We start from the raw sequence: 19,850 nt of genomic DNA, 5'->3' as shown, positions 1-19,850 counted from the left end.
TTCAAAAGGGGGTGGGGTCGCACACCACTCACTCACCAGTGGGATCGCCCCTAAGGACTATGGTCAGTGTAGTTTTGTATTCTGCGATGTATCTTTCTTCGCCATCCCTGGACACGTGTTTCGGGGTATTTACCCCTCATCAGCAGGGAATAGGCCATCTTCTTATCTTCTGGGGTTGCCGGTGGCTGCCAAATATTGCCAGGTCTAGTACCACACAGGCGCGCGGGTGCGGGGTCCCAGGCTCGTCAGCCCGCTTAAACATTTCAAAAGGGGGTGGGGTCGCACACCACTCACTCACCAGTGGGATCGCCCCTAAGGACTATGGTCAGTGTAGTTTTGTATTCTGCGATGTATCTTTCTTCGCCATCCCTGGACACGTGTTTCGGGGTATTTACCCCTCATCAGCAGGGAATAGGCCATCTTCTTATCTTCTGGGGTTGCCGGTGGCTGCCAAATATTGCCAGGTCTAGTACCACACAGGCGCGCGGGTGCGGGGTCCCAGGCTCGTCAGCCCGCTTAAACATTTCAAAAGGGGGTGGGGTCGCACACCACTCACTCACCAGTGGGATCGCCCCTAAGGACTATGGTCAGTGTAGTTTTGTATTCTGCGATGTATCTTTCTTCGCCATCCCTGGACACGTGTTTCGGGGTATTTACCCCTCATCAGCAGGGAATAGGCCATCTTCTTATCTTCTGGGGTTGCCGGTGGCTGCCAAATATTGCCAGGTCTAGTACCACACAGGCGCGCGGGTGCGGGGTCCCAGGCTCGTCAGCCCGCTTAAACATTTCAAAAGGGGGTGGGGTCGCACACCACTCACTCACCAGTGGGATCGCCCCTAAGGACTATGGTCAGTGTAGTTTTGTATTCTGCGATGTATCGGTACAGCCTTACGACTGCTGATGCTGCTGTAACATTGAGTATTGCCGTGCTTCATATATATATATATATATATATATATATATATATATATATATATATATATATATATATATATATATATATATATATATATATATATATATATATATTACCGTCGCCAGTGGGTAGTTATAGTTAGGATTTTTTTCAATGTTAAATCTCAAAATTCTATTTGGAATAACTTTGGCGCCGGTTGACAAATCTGCTTGAAAATTTCCTCAAAATGGCCTCGTCGAGCTCCGGTCCTTCCCTAAAAGTTTGGGGGGGATGCGTCAAGCGGGGGCCGAGATAAAAGGGGGGTCCCAAAACACGTTTTCCCCATGTTAATTTCCATAGGGCGGTCGACCTCACTTTTAGCCCGAACGGCTGAATGGATTTACACCAAACTTGGCAAAATTGTAGGGACTGGTAGCCCGATGTGCCTTTGCTATGTCTCAAGATATGTGCTTTAGTGGATTTTGAGTAATTTAGGTTCAAAAAAATATATATATCTGTAAGCGTGCCCCGGTACGCGCACCGGGCGCGACACCCAATTTGCGCACGGAAAGCTGATTGGCTCTCGGGTGTCTGTAAACATTCCAAACAGTCCAGAGCGGCCGCCATCTTGTGTCTCGGTAGGATCGAGACACAAGAGGTGGCAAAAACAAAGGGGGAAATGACCATAAGGGGGCAGGGGTAGACCCCCCCTGACCCCCTAGGCTTGATGTTGGGGTCATAAAAGGGCCCCGCGGGCATAAATTATTTTTTTTTTTTCGATTTCCGCGGGGGGAGCGCCCGGTACGCGCACTGGGGAGCGGACCGGGGAGCGTACCATGGGGGAAAAAAGAAAGACAGTTTTTAAAAAATGTAGCATTTTCATATAAATTGGAGGTAGTTCTGAAAAGAACTGTTTTTTTTTCTTTTTGTTGTTTTATATATTTTTTTTGTTTTTTGGAACAGTTTTTTTTGGGGGGGATTTTCAGAACAATTTTATATTTTTTTGTAGTTTTTTCTGGGGTGAAACAAAAGACAGGGAATTGCAAACAGCTCAACTGGAGCAAAAAAATAGAAAAAAGTTAAAGTTGCTTGCTGCAGTGATGGTTGTCTGCAGCTCGATTAAGTAAAGTGATGCTCTGCTCACCATATGATATTGTTTTGTTGCAATATATGCAAACAAATTTAAATTTTGAAAACTTGGTTTGGACATTAGGGACCATCTCCCTAGCCTCTGCACCCGATGGAGTGGGTTGGTTGGAGGTGCTTGAAGTAGAAGGATGGGGAGGGTTCTTGGTCAGTTCCCTGAATTCTGCTCTTGAATAATTGTTTGGGTGCTTCCTCTGCATATGCCTTATCATAGTGTGGTTCCCAAACGAATATTTCTTGTTTGGGTTCCCTCTTGACAGTTCTTGGTCACAGATGAGGCAAGTCACCTTTGCTGCATTTACTTTTTTGGCACCCCTTGGCATCTTGAAAAACTCCCAAATAAAATGTTCCTTGGGTCTGTATGGGGTAATTGTCCTCAGGCAGATATTGCCTCTCCTCCTGCTCCTCTTCGTCCTCCTCTTCTTCATGACCACCAATGTAGTCTTGTGGTGGTCCTTGTGGTGGTGGTGGAGGTGGTGGTGGTACAGATGCACCTGCAGCTGCTTCTACTGAAGCCATTTCTCACAGAATGCAGGTCTTCTTCACTCAAACAACAAAGTGAAAATGAGGAAAAAACGTACCGGGGCGCTTCAAACGAGTACACTCTCCGGGGCGCTCACCGGGGCGTGCACCGTGAGCTCTCCAAGGCAAAACATTTTTTTTTTTAGATTAAAGAAAAAAAAATGGGAAAAATTGTAGGGACTGGTAGCCCGATGTGCCTTTGCTATACTCAAGTGGTTTTTACGAAAATTAACTTTGAAAAAAATATATATTGTGCTACATTGGGCTATATATATGTTAGAGCCCAAATGTAGCCCAAATGTAGCCCAATGTAGCCCAATGTAGCCCAAAGATGGCCACCAGAGACAAAAAAAAACAAATGTAGCCCAAATATCAGCCATATGTAGCCCAACTATAGCCCAATGATAGAATGTACCAGAGTGTTCTAAAGAACAACTAGAGCGTTAACAGTCTTACTTATAAAGTGGGTTCTCATGAGTGATGTCACTGACCATGTCATGAGTGATGTAATATGTGATGTAATCAGCAGTGCATTGCAGGCGCGCAAGTTATAGTGAGTCCAACTAACTATAACGTGGGAATTTCAATGGTTTTATGTCAGTAAAATTTCCAGGTAACTATAACGGGTGTGAAACCTATGGTTTTTTCAGTGAATTTAATAGGTTTTTTAAATGCTAATTCCTAACTATAACTGGTATGAAACCTATGGTTTTTTCAGTGAATATATATATATATATATATACACCCGTTGTGTCGATCACCTCAAGGAGATGTCGGGGCAAGAAACCTAGATTACTTGTGCAAGTGTCTTATTTAATTATGAACTGTCTGCCTTGAAACATTTCGGCCAAGCCTGGCCTTGGTCACACACACACACACACATAACATTGATGGAGCTGCAAGGCGAAACGAGTCTGCTGGGGGGTTGAGGGGTCTGCAATAAAGTACTTTGCAAGGGCCTTTGCAAAGGATACCAGTGTGCTTTCCTTATTCAGTGTCGAGGAGAATACGCTGAAAGTGTCCAAAAAATATATATATATCTATAAATATAGATATATATATATAGATATTACCTACTGGCGGTCGCCAGTAGGTAGTTGTAGTTAGGACCTAGTTTCCATAGGAAATCCACAACATTCTATTTGGAATAACTTTGGCGTCTGTGGACGAATCTTCGTGAATTTCTTTAAGACAATGGCCTGCTTGGTTCTGCCCCTTCCCTGAAAGTTTGGAGGTGATTCGGTAAGTGGGGGCTGAGAAAAAAGGGGGGTCCCAAAACGTGTATTCCCCATGCAATTTTTCATAGGGACCTTTAACCAGGGCTACAGCCCGAACAGCTGAACGGAATTACACCAAATTTGGCAGAGAGGTAGAGTTCGGTTCGCAGATTGTGCTTTGTGTTAAATCATGTAAATCTGTTCAGTAAATCCTTAGAAAATTACAAGTAAAATCATAGCAATATCTAAAGACAGAGTACAGCACGCGTAAGGAAATCCGTACAATTACGAGCACGAGCTGCATGCTGATTGGCTGTCAACTGTGCGTGAACACTCCAAACCAGGAAGTCATCTTGCTCATCCCTAGAAGCGACTCAGAAGAAAACAGTAAAACAAAGTTGAGAAATAAGGAAAGGGGCAGGGTAGAAACATCCTGAACCTCTAGGCTTGCTCAGGGGGTCGTACATGGATCTTTAGGGTCAATTTTTAAATAAAAAATCGGGGGGTACGCTTATGGTATACGTACGTGGTGGAAAAGGGAAATAAAAAATAGAAGTCTGTTTTATTCATTAGGTCTCGGGGGCAAATTCCTGGGGCAATTTTTAGAGCTATATTTCTATGACAGTATGTAAAACTTTCCGTTTTTTTTCCTGCATCAGTTGTACTCTCTACGCATGCGCAGTCTTGTTTGCAAGTGCACTTTTTTTTCTTTTTCTTCAGGTTCGTCAAGCAAACCTCTCCTGATTTTAGGTATTAAATTTGCCGCTTTCTTTTCCCGGGTCGTGTGTGTCATCGGGTGCTAGACTTTTGTAATATATTAATAAACATATTGTATGTATATTTATTTGAAATGTAGTGTCGAGGCGCCAAACGTTGATTACATACTCCGTCCAACTGCCATTTTAGTAGTTTTCCTCTGTTATTTTTATTATACCTGTTACAATCATTTTACCCTGCACATATTTTCTCTGTGATCGATGGAATTTCCTGTCACATACACCACGGTGTTTGTCCTTGGCTTCCGATCTTATCAGACTTGGTCACACGTATACCTAGAAACTAATTTGAAGGACGTAAGCCACAGCCATTACAACGCGTGTTCATCAACAAAAAACATTATTAAGATTATGCGTTCATCATGCGTGGTAAATGCATACTAGTTGTAAAAGCATGTGTGGTAAAGCCATATGCATGCTAATGGCTTCGTAGTGACGATTACGCGTGCTTATGAACCAGGTCTGGGCGTGGTGGAGTCTAGGGCACCAGGCGGAGGGCCACGCAGCTCCACTCGTACAATATAGAAGTAATATAGGATTATTAAAACTTTTTAAAAAATTCTTTCATAATTATCCTAGATTAAGTCTTCTGTTAGTATGTTCATTAAATACATGAATATATGTTTTTAAACAATTGAAAACATTCTCGTCTTTTTTGTACAGGGCGCCATACATGACGTCACACAGAAGCTTTGATGCGACACGTAACGCCAAAGCGTATTCGTAACGTATGCTGAGAATGATTAGCAGTACAAACTATGGTGCGATCACTCTCTCACTGTCAAATCAGAGCACTTGGCGTGCTGTGAGAATGGTTAGCAGTGGTCACTCATTGGAGATCCAATTCAGGTGTGTGGCTTATCCACAGTATCATAACGTTATTTTTTAACCTGTTTATGTTTTAGGTTTGCATGAAATACTATGCTATAGGCAGATATGGATGTTTAGGCAGCACTTATCTCCATGAAGCTTGGTTATTACCATTTACATATAGGTGCCTGAGGGAGGGAAAAGAAGTCTATGTGAATGGCGAGGATTGCACAATAGCCCCAGATCACTCCTTAATTTGTAGACACATACAATTGCATGGCTCTTATAAACAAGATGCGCCTAATTTGGACTGAGTTTTGAAAGGTAGTCCGACACCTGCTATCATGACAACGTTCAGTTAACTGGAAACGGGAGTTATTTACTTTGAAATAATGGAGATTGTTGTGCAATGTTAGCAGGCATCGCTTACATGATTACGGTAACTGAGCGTGTGGTTTGATTAAAAAAAAGGTGTGTTAACTCCTCTGCATGGGAAGCTGGATGTTTCCATCTGGCTGTCGATTTCGACCTTGAAAGCAGAGTTAACCAAATGAGTCGTATAAGAGCGCTATTGTCTCAAAAAGAGGTTGCTCTTATATCTGCTACAGAAACATTTGTCCTTCATCTAGCAAACACCCACACACAAGTGCATGCTTTATTAAATACAGACGTGCTCTTGAATTTTGGGGAGTTAATTTAGAGTATCTTTAATGTGTCCTTGACTACGGGGTTACCTCTGCAATAAAGTACTTTGCAAGGGCCTTTGCAAAGGATACCAGTGTGCTTTCCTTATTCAGTGTCGAGGAGAATACGCTGAAAGTGTCCAAAAAAAATATATATATCTATAAATATAGATATATATATTTATATAGATATTACCTACTGGCGGTCGCCAGTAGGTAGTTGTAGTTAGGACCTAGTTTCCATAGGAAATCCACAACATTCTATTTGGAATAACTTTGGCGTCTGTGGACGAATCTTCGTGAATTTCTTTAAGACAATGGCCTGCTTGGTTCTGCCCCTTCCCTGAAAGTTTGGAGGTGATTCGTCAAGTGGGGGCTGAGAAAAAAGGGGGGTCCCAAAACGTGTATTCCCCATGCAATTTTTCATAGGGACCTTTAACCAGGGCTACAGCCCGAACAGCTGAACGGAATTACACCAAATTTGGCAGAGAGGTAGAGTTCGGTTCGCAGATTGTGCTTTGTGTTAAATCATGTAAATCTGTTCAGTAAATCCTTAGAAAATTACAAGTAAAATCATAGCAATATCTAAAGACAGAGTACAGCACGCGTAAGGAAATCCGTACAATTACGAGCACGAGCTCCATGCTGATTGGCTGTCAACTGTGCGTGAACACTCCAAACCAGGAAGTCATCTTGCTCATCCCTAGAAGCGACTCAGAAGAAAACAGTAAAACAAAGTTGAGAAATAAGGAAAGGGGCAGGGTAGAAACATCCTGAACCTCTAGGCTTGCTCAGGGGGTCGTACATGGATCTTTAGGGTCAATTTTTAAATAAAAAATCGGGGGGTACGCGTATGGTATACGTACGTGGTGGAAAAGGGAAATAAAAAATAGAAGTCTGTTTTATTCATTAGGTCTCGGGGGCAAATTCCTGGGGCAATTTTTAGAGCTATATTTCTATGACAGTATGTAAAACTTTCCGTTTTTTTTCCTGCATCAGTTGTACTCTCTACGCATGCGCAGTCTTGTTTGCAAGTGCACTTTTTTTTCTTTTTCTTCAGGTTCGTCAAGCAAACCTCTCCTGATTTTAGGTATTAAATTTGCCGCTTTCTTTTCCCGGGTCGTGTGTGTCATCGGGTGCTATACTTTTGTAATATATTAATAAACATATTGTATGTATATTTATTTGAAATGTAGTGTCGAGGCGCCAAACGTTGATTACATACTCCGTCCAACTGCCATTTTAGTAGTTTTCCTCTGTTATTTTTATTATACCTGTTACTTTCATTTTACCCTGCACATATTTTCTCTGTGATCGATGGAATTTCCTGTCACATACACCACGGTGTTTGTCCTTGGCTTCCGATCTTATCAGACTTGGTCACACGTATACCTAGAAACGAATTTGAAGGACGTAAGCCACAGCCATTACAACGCGTGTTCATCAACAAAAAACATTATTAAGATTATGCGTTCATCATGCGTGGTAAATGCATACTAGTTGTAAAAGCATGTGTGGTAAAGCCATATGCATGCTAATGGCTTCGTAGTGACGATTACGCGTGCTTATGAACCAGGTCTGGGCGTGGTGGAGTCTAGGGCACCAGGCGGAGGGCCACGCAGCTCCACTCGTACAATATAGAAGTAATATAGGATTATTAAAACTTTTTAAAAAATTCTTTCATAATTATCCTAGATTAAGTCTTCTGTTAGTATGTTCATTAAATACATGAATATATGTTTTTAAACAATTGAAAACATTCTCGTCTTTTTTGTACAGGGCGCCGTACATGACGTCACACAGAAGCTTTGATGCGACACGTAACGCCAAAGCGTATTCGTAACGTATGCTGAGAATGATTAGCAGTACAAACTATGGTGCGATCACTCTCTCACTGTCAAATCAGAGCACTTGGCGTGCTGTGAGAATGGTTAGCAGTGGTCACTCATTGGAGATCCAATTCAGGTGTGTGGCTTATCCACAGTATCATAACGTTATTTTTTAACCTGTTTATGTTTTAGGTTTGCATGAAATACTATGCTATAGGCAGATATGGATGTTTAGGCAGCACTTATCTCCATGAAGCTTGGTTATTACCATTTACATATAGGTGCCTGAGGGAGGGAAAAGAAGTCTATGTGAATGGCGAGGATTGCACAATAGCCCCAGATCACTCCTTAATTTGTAGACACATACAATTGCATGGCTCTTATAAACAAGATGCGCCTAATTTGGACTGAGTTTTGAAAGGTAGTCCGACACCTGCTATCATGACAACGTTCAGTTAACTGGAAACGGGAGTTATTTACTTTGAAATAATGGAGATTGTTGTGCAATGTTAGCAGGCATCGCTTACATGATTACGGTAACTGAGCGTGTGGTTTGATTAAAAAAAAGGTGTGTTAACTCCTCTGCATGGGAAGCTGGATGTTTCCATCTGGCTGTCGATTTCGACCTTGAAAGCAGAGTTAACCAAATGAGTCGTATAAGAGCGCTATTGTCTCAAAAAGAGGTTGCTCTTATATCTGCTACAGAAACATTTGTCCTTCATCTAGCAAACACCCACACACAAGTGCATGCTTTATTAAATACAGACGTGCTCTTGAATTTTGGGGAGTTAATTTAGAGTATCTTTAATGTGTCCTTGACTACGGGGTTACCTTACTTTTTTAAAGTGAGAATCAGTGGCCTTGTGACTTTTGTAGAAACTATATTTGGTGTCTTTTGGGGATTTTTTCATTTGATTTTTTCCAGCATCTTTGGTGGATTGCGCTTAATACTCGCATTAGTTGCCGGTGTGCTTTTATTAATTTGCTCACATAAATATGGATGCACATCCTGCAGCAGACGACAATATGTCCCGGCTGTTGATGGTTCGAAACCGAATGCTTAGTTATTACGGAGCGCTGCCTCTGGCTACATTGAGTGCAGCTTATGGATTATCGTTTTGATTTACCTTTTTCACATGCGTTCAACCTGTGTTCCATTGCCTGTGCTGCGATTTCGACTTGGCCCTGGATTTGTGTCTCTGCAGTACGGTGTCTCCCAACGCGAATTATGACCAGCTGATGGGCCTCTTAGTGGTTCATGACATGGTCTGTTCTGGTGGCGGGATTATGGCCTTAGCAGCGATACATGGAATAATGGGATATTGGGATGTTTTTGCAGAGGCGCTCGAGTTCTTGGCACCAGTCACATTGAAGATGACCCGAGTTTTCCTCCGATGGTGATAGAGGCTCCGGTTGTTGAGGAACATGTATGTTCATTCCCACTATTGAATTGGATGGCTGAAATGTTTTCAGATGAGAACAATGACTTCCTGTTGGAGGCTGTTGCTACATACTGTGCTTACACGCTGTTGGATTAAGACTCTTTGATTTTTCTACGTATTCTTTATTATTTAGCTACTGATTTCTATCAAAGGGCTAATAACTTTTTTTTGAAATGTGAACTTGACTCTGCTTTTTGGGCTTGGACTCTGTGTTCCTAATTCGCTCACGTTTATATCATGTGCTTCGATCAAGGAAGGGTGCCGTGGGGCTGAGCCGTGCACTCACACCCTATTAAGTTAGCATGGGTTCATTAGAAGCTTACACGTTATTTTTGCTTTCCTGCTCTGCTTTGCACACAACACGTACTTGTGATATTGTTTTGAGAAGGCTAAATATTTTGCTTTATATGAGAATAATTTGGTATGCTAGATTTGTAAACTGCATCGCTAGTTTTGTGTGTATAGTGAGAGCATGGAACATCAAGGTTATCTTAAATACTGTGTCTGTTATTCAGAATGATCCTCGCACGTTCGAGCCATTACACATATGCAGCTGTGGCCACCTCTTATACTGGTGCGTTTCATAATGCATTGTGGAGGCAAAGTTACACATAGTTGGAGAACATTTGTTTCTTGACAGTTTGTGGAGCACTGAATGTGATCCACTACTGCTGACTACCAGAGGTATGGGTCTGCCCATGTAATCCTATGAAGCTTTCTGTAGTTATAAACTAATCTGCTAGGTAGGGAGGGTGTAATGTAGGTATATTTTAAATGTGTTTACCTTTAGCATTATAGGATGCTTTTTCCATTTGTATTTCAAAGAATAGTAACAATGCTGACAACCTTGTTTCTGATAATATGTTTGGTTATATTATCTAAGGTACTGTGCATGACATTATGGCGTTAGAAATAAACATTTCAAAGTTGCACGTGTCTTTATTTACATCTTGCTTTGGACTGGTGTAAGACTATAATGAAAGAGTGCTCCTGTTATCCACTTTACTTCATGTAATCTAAGTTGCATGTTCTGGGTTGACTAGTCATTGATATTTTTGGTCTAGGGCGAAGAACCAATGAGTCACTGATTACTAGTCTGGTATGGGGTTGTGTAGTAAGGTGGGTTTTGGTACACTGTAATTCACTGAGGTTCTAAGTCTTTATGCACAGTTCTGTGTATGAGCAGAATTCCTGGAACAGTAGTTACAACAAAAAGGCTTGATAAAGGGCTTGCACTTTGAATACGAATATAAAATAGATGAATAGTTGATAATCACAGCTAAGGAATGCAGCAATTAGATGTGTGGATGATGTGTAGATTGAGTGGAAGATGAAAAACGTGAAAGATAAGAAAGGGTGGAGAGACGCAAACTACCCACTGTATTGTCAGTGAAGTGGATCTTTGGATTTCCAGGTCATTACACAGATAGGGTGTTGGATTCAGCAGTGGGAGCAAGAGAAACTAGTACCACATCTAAGGAAGAAAGCTAGTGCATAAAGTACACACAGTTGGGCAGATTTACAAGCTTGTGGGAAAATGATGCAAAAGTGGCGCAAGGGGCTTGTAAACCTGCCCCAGTGTGTGGTAGAAAAGATGCAAGAAAGGACGGAAGTGTGCAAATTACCCACTGCTTTTCACGGGTAGTAGTTACCAAGAAGGCTGAATAAAGGGCCTGCACTTTGAATTTGAATTAAGGAAGAATAATTGATAAGCTCATCCAAGAATGGTAACAAGTAGGTGTGTGTATGTGTGGTTGTTGTGTTGATTGAGCGGAAGTTGAGTAAGGTGAAAAATTAGGGAGGTTGCAGAGATGCAAACTTTCCATTTCTTTGTAAAGGAAGTGGGTGTTTAGTTTTCCATTGAAATATATATATTTACTGAAAAAACCATAGGTTTCAGCTACGTTACAGTTAGAAATTAGCATTTAAAAAACCTTGCAAATTCACTAAAAAACCCATAGGTTTCACACACGTTATAGTTAGGAATTAGCATTTAAAAAACCTTGGAAATTCACTGAAAAAGCCATAGGTTTCCCACATGTTATAGTTAGGAATTAGCATGTAAAAAACCTTGCAAATTCACTGAAAAAACGATAGGTTTCACACATGTTATAGTTAGCGGGACATTTCACTTATACAAAACCATTGAAATTCCCCCGTTATAGTTAGTTCAGTTAATTATAACTCGCGTGCCTGCAATGCCCTGCTGATGACGTCACATATTACATCACTCATGACATGGTCAGTGACATCACTCTTGACATCACTGATGACATCTAAAATGATATCACTGATGACATCACTGATGACATCATCCTGGTGAAAGAGTGGCAGACCTCCTCTCACCATAATATAACCTTTGATACATACATTCAAAAACAGAAACTACAATTTTGAAAAGAATGGAGATACCAATACCAGTTTCAACAACCTGTTCAGTAATTCCACCATCTACATACACATCCACTCATTCACCAACAGTTCTATATAGTCACTCATACATGTACTCACTCATTATATGTAGTCATACACCTATACATCCTGTTACACACCGATACTCATCCATACAGTTACTCACACACATACTCACACATGCAAATCAACTATCAAACATCCATTTACTTGCATATACAGCTATACACACACCACTACACTTACTTTTACAGAAACGTACACTTTTTTACTCTCTTAAACAACCACTTATAGAAATACATATTTATTTATACAGGAACTCTTCCATTCTCTCACACTCTCACATATAATCACTTATATACATCAATACTCACATATAGTAGATTAAAACATATGTAGTTACTCATAAAGATACTTTTGAGACAGTCATTCACTTACTGACACACCCATGAACACATTCATCCACCCATACAGTCCTGCACACATGCTGTCTTCAAAACACATACAAACAGTGAGTCACTCATACATGCATCTATGCGCTAAGTAATACTCCCCACCGAACCATACAGACACTCATACTGATACTGAAAAAGCCAACTAATAACTCATACAGACACTCATGTAGCTACTCACCAACCCATCCAGCCACTTATAGACAAAGTGGGACACTGATACAGATATTTACATATTTAAACATTAGTCGCTAATACATATATTCACTAAGATACACTTAATAAGTCAGTTATGGAATCATTTTTACAAAAAAAACATCCATTTAGACATTTATTTACCCATTTATTTTTCCAACAACCTTTAGATATACATATATAAAAAATATTTATTTTTCAATAATACACACATTCACTGGATGATGTCATCAGTGATGTCATCAGTGATATCATTTGAGATGTCATGAGTGATGTCACGAGTGATGTCACTAACCATGTCATGAGTGATGTAATATGTGATGTCATCAGCAGTGCATTGCAGGCACGCAAGTTATAGTTAGCTGAACTAAATATAACAGGGGAATTTCAATGGTTTTGTAGGAGTGAAATGTCTAAATAACTATAACATGTGTGAAACCTATGGTTTTTTCAGTGAATTTGCAAGGTTTTTTAAATGCTAATTCCTAACTATAACATGTGTGAAACCTATGGTTTTTTCAGTGAATTTGCAAGGTTTTTTAAATGCTAAATCTTAACTATAACGTGTGTGAAACCTATGGTTTTTTTCAGTGAATATATATATATTTTGCTTTTGGAGCAGGGGTTGTATTTATATATTTATATGTATATAGTATATATATATAAATATGTATATATATATATTGCATACAAGTTGTCCTGTCGCAGCGGGAGCACTTCTCAGCCGGTGCCAGCGACGGGACCAGGGCAGTGTCCCAGATTTGTATAAAATACCAAATAACTCGCCGCACTCGCCTTGGTTAAGTTGCAGTTTCTTTATTCAAAACGTGACAAAACACCTACGCGTTTCGAACCGTAGTTCGTGTTCACGGTAGTCATAATGTGTAGTCCCTTCATTATTTCAATACAACTAAGCCTGTGGTGCACGCCCCTGTATTTTAAGGCATGCTGGGACATGTAGTTTACATTGTTTTTAGCCATCACTATTTATGTGCTGGTCAAGGGTTTTTGCTGCATTGGGGCGGGTTTAGCGTTACTGCATCTAAAAGCGGGCCCCCAGTTAACTAGGGCAATGTCGCTTTTTGACGCGCGTGATGACACGTGCGTATGTAGTCAGCCCTCTATTTACCAGAGGGTTGGCTAATGATGCGTAACTGGCATGGAGATACTCCATTTGTCAATAAAGGGCTGAGTGCCCTACGTCCCCAATGCTTGCAGCCGCCCGTGACTGTAATTTATAACTTGTAAATAAATGGCAAGATTAAGAGTCAAAGAATGAATGATAACAAATAATAACATAATGCAACTCAATTATGGTGTCAGTGATAAACACAAGAGTATTCATTCATATGTGATAGGAGTTCTTCAAGATTTAACTAGGTTCGGGAGAGTTCAGATTTACTAATTGTCAGTCCAATAGTTTGTGTCCTTCATAAAAGTACATGCCTTTGATGATGGCGCCTCGCACAAACTGTTATTGAAGGGCTCAGCACGAGCACCGGGCAGCGCGTTGTTTTAAATCCTCCTCAGTGCCCCACATTGAGAGCCCCACCGACTTGGGAGCTCCGTGGCCCTCTTCTGTTGGTTGTCGAGGTGGTGCCAGCCCTGCGGCAGGACGGCCGCAAATACATCAAGCTCCAAGGGGATGTCCAACAATAGGCAGCACACGAACACAGAGTAGCTTTTCCCCAGAAGCTTTAATCAGGTACAAACAATCGCGCTGGTCCGTGAAGTTAAGCAGCAAACTGCAACCCTGACGCGTTTCGAGAGCTTTCGAGAGGCGCCATCATCAAAGGCATGGAAGCGGACTACACCTCCCAGAGTACTACGTGTTAAATGCTCATACAGAGCGGACCTATATGGACCCACGATAGGAGGGATTAAAAGAAGGTGTGGCCGTGAGTGTGCCTGTAACTGCAGTCTCCCTTTGAAAAAGAGAAAGCTCCCGAAACGTGTCAGGGTTGCAGTTTGCTGCTTAACTTCACGGACCAGAGCGATTGTTTGTACCTGATTAAAGCTTCTGGGGAAAAGCTACTCTGTGTTCGTGTGCTGCCTATTGTTGGACATCCCCTTGGAGCTTGATGTATTTGCGGCTGTCCTGCCGCAGGGCTGGCACCACCTCGACAACCAACAGAAGAGGGCCACGGAGCTCCCAAGTCGGTGGGGCTCTCAATGTGGGGCACGGAGGAGGATTTAAAACAACGCGCTGCCCGGTGCTCGTGCTGAGCCCTTCAATAACAGTTTGTGCGAGGCGCCATCATCAAAGGCATGGAAGCGGACTACACCTCCCAGAGTACTACGTGTTAAATGCTCATACAGAGCGGACCTATATGGACCCACGATAGGAGGGATTAAAAGAAGGTGTGGCCGTGAGTGTGCCTGTAACTGCAGTCTCCCTTTGAAAAAGAGAAAGCTCTCGAAACGCGTCAGGGTTGCAGTTTGCTGCTTAACTTCACGGACCAGCGCGATTGTTTGTACCTGATTAAAGCTTCTGGGGAAAAGCTACTCTGTGTTTGTGTGCTGCCTATTGTTGGACATCCCCTTGGAGCTTGATGTATTTGCGGCCGTCCTGCCGCAGGGCTGGCACCACCTCGACAACCAACAGAAGAGGGCCACGGAGCTCCCAAGTCGGTGGGGCTCTCAATGTGGGGCACGGAGGAGGATTTAAAACAACGCGCTGCCCGGTGCTCGTGCTGAGCCCTTCAATAACAGTTTGTGCGAGGCGCCATCATCAAAGGCATGGAAGCGGACTACACCTCCCAGAGTACTACGTGTTAAATGCTCATACAGAGCGGACCTATATGGACCCACGATAGGAGGGATTAAAAGAAGGTGTGGCCGTGAGTGTGCCTGTAACTGCAGTCTTCCTTTGAAAAAGAGAAAGCTCTCGAAACGCGTCAGGGTTGCAGTTTGCTGCTTAACTTCACGGACCAGCGCGATTGTTTGTACCTGATTAAAGCTTCTGGGGAAAAGCTACTCTGTGTTCGTGTGCTGCCTATTGTTGGACATCCCCTTGGAGCTTGATATATATATACATATATATATATATATATATATATATATATATATATATATATATATATATATATATATATACAATCCAATCCTTAATTATTTTGTGAAAATAAGGTGCTGACGTCGTGGGAATCCAGATATCAAAGAAAAGTTTTGTTTATTCCAAAACGAAGTGGCAACGCGTTTCGGCAGTGAAACCGCCTTGTTCACAACATCTTAACACTCAGTAAAGCGTGATATATACACAAGGTTTCATGGGCTTGGTCATGACATGGGTTGGTTGCCATGGTGATTCCCCTTCCCCAACAGTCATGGAAAAGGTATGCAATAAACGTCATGTAGTGTGCCATGTTACATTGAGTCTTTCTTCCAGTAATATTAATCACAGTCACCGAAAATGGAATAAAAGCAATCATTGTTCCTGTTAAAATTGAAATCATTGTAGACTCTACTGTCGGTGACGGAAAGTACAAACACGGTATTTGTACCCGTGCAATTCTATTCATTGCAGGTCTGATATATGTACATAGATATATATATATATTTATCTTAAATGTTAATGAACAACATAAACAATGATATGACACAAGCTTTATCACCTAAAGCTATTCATTCATGAGGTGTTCTAGCGGCTTTGTGGGAGAGAATGTAGCCTTAGGGCTAGATCTGTCGACCTTGAAGCTGGGGAACTGGGTTTGAGTCTCGGCAACGACGAGCAACATCCTGTGATTCTGGGCAAATCACTTAATCTCCCTGTGCCTAACAAAAATGAATAAGTCCTTCTGTAATGAAACTGGTGCTATGTAAAGCGCTCTGATACCCGATGTCTTTATATAAACCTCTTTAAAAAACTGATAGACTACCCGGTGAGGTCCTTGCCACATTCATCATCATCACCGGAACCATCTTTCTAATAAAAGCCTTTTGGACACATTTTTTAAAGCAATGGTTGATGTGTTCAACTAAATCTCCAGTAGGAGAGAGTTCCATATTTTGGGGGCCGGACAGGAGAAATTTGGACACAGGTTTTCAATTTTCTCAATCTAGGTGGTTCTAGCAGAAGGAAACTCGCCCTCCTTTGGGGGCGACTGCCTCCTGAGATAGTGTGGTTGTGGGCTGCTAGGCTCTCAAGGGCATTATAGTGTAGACTTGAGAGAGGGTGTGATGTGGTTGTAGCATCTCTTTCATGTTATCAGTCTCACTGCAGCAATGTGGGTCGAGTCATGATTTTGGTATCTCGCTAAGGTTTCAATTCTACAGTCTAGTCTGAATACTACTAGGGATCACTCTGCTGTCTTAAAGTCTGTTTGAGAAAGTAACTACACGCGGATGCACTAATGTAGGACTACATGTTGAGGTTTTTGTCAAGTCCTATACCCAGGGATTTTGTTGATTTAATCCTTTCAAGCCCTTATTCCCCTTGTCATGATGATGACCTGGTAAATAAATCATGAGGTTGAAACATCAACAGGTTAGCAAACAGGCTAGGTTTTATCCCTGCAGCTAGGGTACTGTACCTACAACTTTTACCCACATTTTTTATTCTGACGTAAGTCATGTGCTTTGTAGAATTATAGACACATGCTGGCATTTTCCACTAGTATTTTTCACTATGTGACCATTGCAGGCACCAAGCACTATATTTGCTACCTTTTTGCATATATTTCTATTCTCTGTACTGTTCATTATTACTACTGCTAGCTTTTACTTAGCAATTATTGCATTATTAACTGATGTTGCAAACGCGGTACCTGAATAGATCTCTAGTGAACCATTGTTACTTTGATGTGCTTTCTTTTAAGCATCACGTGCCTGAAATCAGGGGGCGCCCACAGTAGCGTCGTTTACCTACAAAATCCTGCATGGTGCTGTTCCAGACGACTTTAGAGAGAGAGAGGAAATACACTCATGTGGTCCATTAGGGAGCAAATAATCAGTTTGTGAACTGAGCCATTTGCTAATGGATGACGTTTCCCCGTTAAATCTTAACGTTTGATAGACTATCACTGTTGAACGATAATCTATTTGATTTACACAACAATGACATACCTATTTCCCACCAAGTTTTGAATTATTTATTTGAGGTTTTCTATAGAGCAGGACACATCGGGATGACGTCAGAGCGATTTACCATTGGCAGAGAGAAAGGACTTTGTTACATACAGATCTATTAATAATAATATCAACGTATTGTGTCTACATTGCTAAAAGCGCAAGTGGATGTCATAGAACTGTAAATAATACACTATACGTTTAGTAAAGTGAGTGGTACTTACTTTTTTGTAACGAGAAAGCTGTGTCAATCAATCAATCAATCAGTGACACTTATAGAGCGCGCTACATACCCGTAGGGTCTCAAGGCGCTGGGGGGGGGGGGGGGGGTGCCGCTACTGCTTGAACAGCCAGGTCTTCAGCTTCTTCCTGAAGGAGAGGTGGTCTTGGGTCCGGCGCAAGTCGGTCGGGAGGGAGTTCCAGGTCTTGGCGGCCAGGTAGGAGAAGGACCTTCCTCCTGTAGTCGCTCTTCGGATGCGGGGGACGGTGACGAGGGCGTGGTTGGTTGATTGGAGGTGGCGTTTGGGAGCGTAGAAGTTGATCCGGCTGTTGAGGTAGCTCGGGCCTTGGTCGTGTAGGGCTTTGTGTGCGTGGGTGAGGAGGCGGAAGGTGATTCTTTTGTTGATGGGGAGCCAGTGAAGGTCTCTCAGATGTCTGGTGATGTGGCTGGTTCGTGGGATGTCGAGGATGAGTCTGGCTGAGGCGTTCTGGATCCGCTGGAGTCTCTTCTGGAGCTTGGCGGTGGTACCGGCGTAGAGGGCGTTGCCGTAGTCAAGTCGGCTGGTGACGAGGGCCTGGGTGACGGTCTTCCTGGTCTCGGTGGGGATCCACCGGAAGATCTTCCGTAGCATGCGTAGGATGTTGAAGCACGCCGAGGAGACGTTGTTGACTTGCCTGGTCATGGAGAGGGAGGAGTCCAGGATGAAGCCCAGGTTGCGTGCATGGTCTGTCGGTTTGGGTGCGGTGCCCAGGGCGGGGGGCCAGCAGGAGTCGTCCCAGGCGGAGGGGGAAGAGCCCAGGATGAGGACCTCCGTCTTGTCAGAGTTCAGTTTCAGGCGGCTGGTCGTCATCCACTCGGCTACCTCTTTCATCCCTTCGTGCAGGTTGGCTTTGGCGGAGGCAGGGTCGTTGGTCAGGGAGAGGATCAGCTGGGTGTCGTCGGCGTAGGAGATTATGCTGAGGTTGTGTTTGCGTACGATGGCCGCGAGGGGGCTCATGTAGACGTTGAAGAGGGTGGGGCTCAGAGATGATCCTTGAGGGACGCCGCAGATGACTTCGGAGGCTTCTGACTTGTACGGTGGTAGGCGGACTCTCTGTGTTCTTCCGTCGAGGAAGGAGATGATCCATTCCAGCGCCTTGTCCTGGATTCCGATGTTGCTGAGGCGCTGTACTAGGGTGCGGTGGCAGACCGTGTTGAATGCCGCGGAGAGGTCTAGGAGGATGAGGGCCGCTGTTTCTCCATTGTCCATCAGGGCTCGGATGTCATCGGTGGCGGCGATGAGGGCGGTCTCGGTGCTGTGATTGGCTCGGAAGCCGGACTGTGAGGGGTCGAGGGATCCGTTCGTCTCGAGGAAGGCGGTCATCTGCTTGTTGACGGTCTTCTCGATGACTTTGGCTGGAAACGGGAGGAGCGAGATGGGGCGGTAGTTCTTGAGTTCGGTGGGGTCCGCTGTTGGTTTCTTGAGTAGGGCGCTGAGTTCGGCGTGTTTCCAGCTCTCAGGGAAGGTGGCGGTGTCGAATGATGTGTTGATGATGTCTCGCAGGTGGGGTGCGATGACAGCGTCGGCCTTGTTGAAGACGTGGTGAGGGCAGGGGTCGGTCGGTGATCCGGAGTGGATGGAGTTCATCGTGCGGATGGTGTCTTCGGTGCTGATCGGGGTCCAGGCGTGGAGGGTGGTGGTGGGGGGTGATTGGTCGGTCATGGTGTGCGTTGGTTGGTTGTTGAAGCTGTTGTGTATGTCCGCGATCTTGTTGTGGAAGTATGAAGCGAGGGAGTTGCAGAGGTCTTGCGATGGGGTGATGTCGTTGTTTCCTGCGCTGGGGTTGGAAAGCTCTTTCACGATGTTGAAGAGTTCCTTGTAGTTGTGTGCGTTGTTGTCCAACCGTTCCTTGAATGCTGTTTTCTTGGCGGCGCGGATCAGCTGGTGGTGCTTCCGGGTGGCAAGCTTGAAGGAGGTCCTGTTGTCCGGTGTAGGTTCCCTTCTCCAGACTTTCTCTAGGGCTCGGCAGTTCTTCTTGGAGCTCTTGAGTTCGTCGGTGAACCACGGGGCTTTCTTGCTTCCGGGTCTGCTGGGCGGGGTCCTCAGCGGGGCGAGCTCGTCCGCGCAGATGCTGATCCACTTCGTGAGGTTGTCGGCGGCCTGGCTGGGGTTCGCTGAGCTGGCAGGAGGGTGCTGGCTCAGGG

Source organism: Lissotriton vulgaris, chromosome 6, assembly GCF_964263255.1.
Source record: "Lissotriton vulgaris chromosome 6, aLisVul1.2, whole genome shotgun sequence".
Classification (NCBI taxonomy): Eukaryota; Metazoa; Chordata; class Amphibia; order Caudata; family Salamandridae; genus Lissotriton; species Lissotriton vulgaris.
This window is presented reverse-complemented; position numbering follows the sequence as displayed.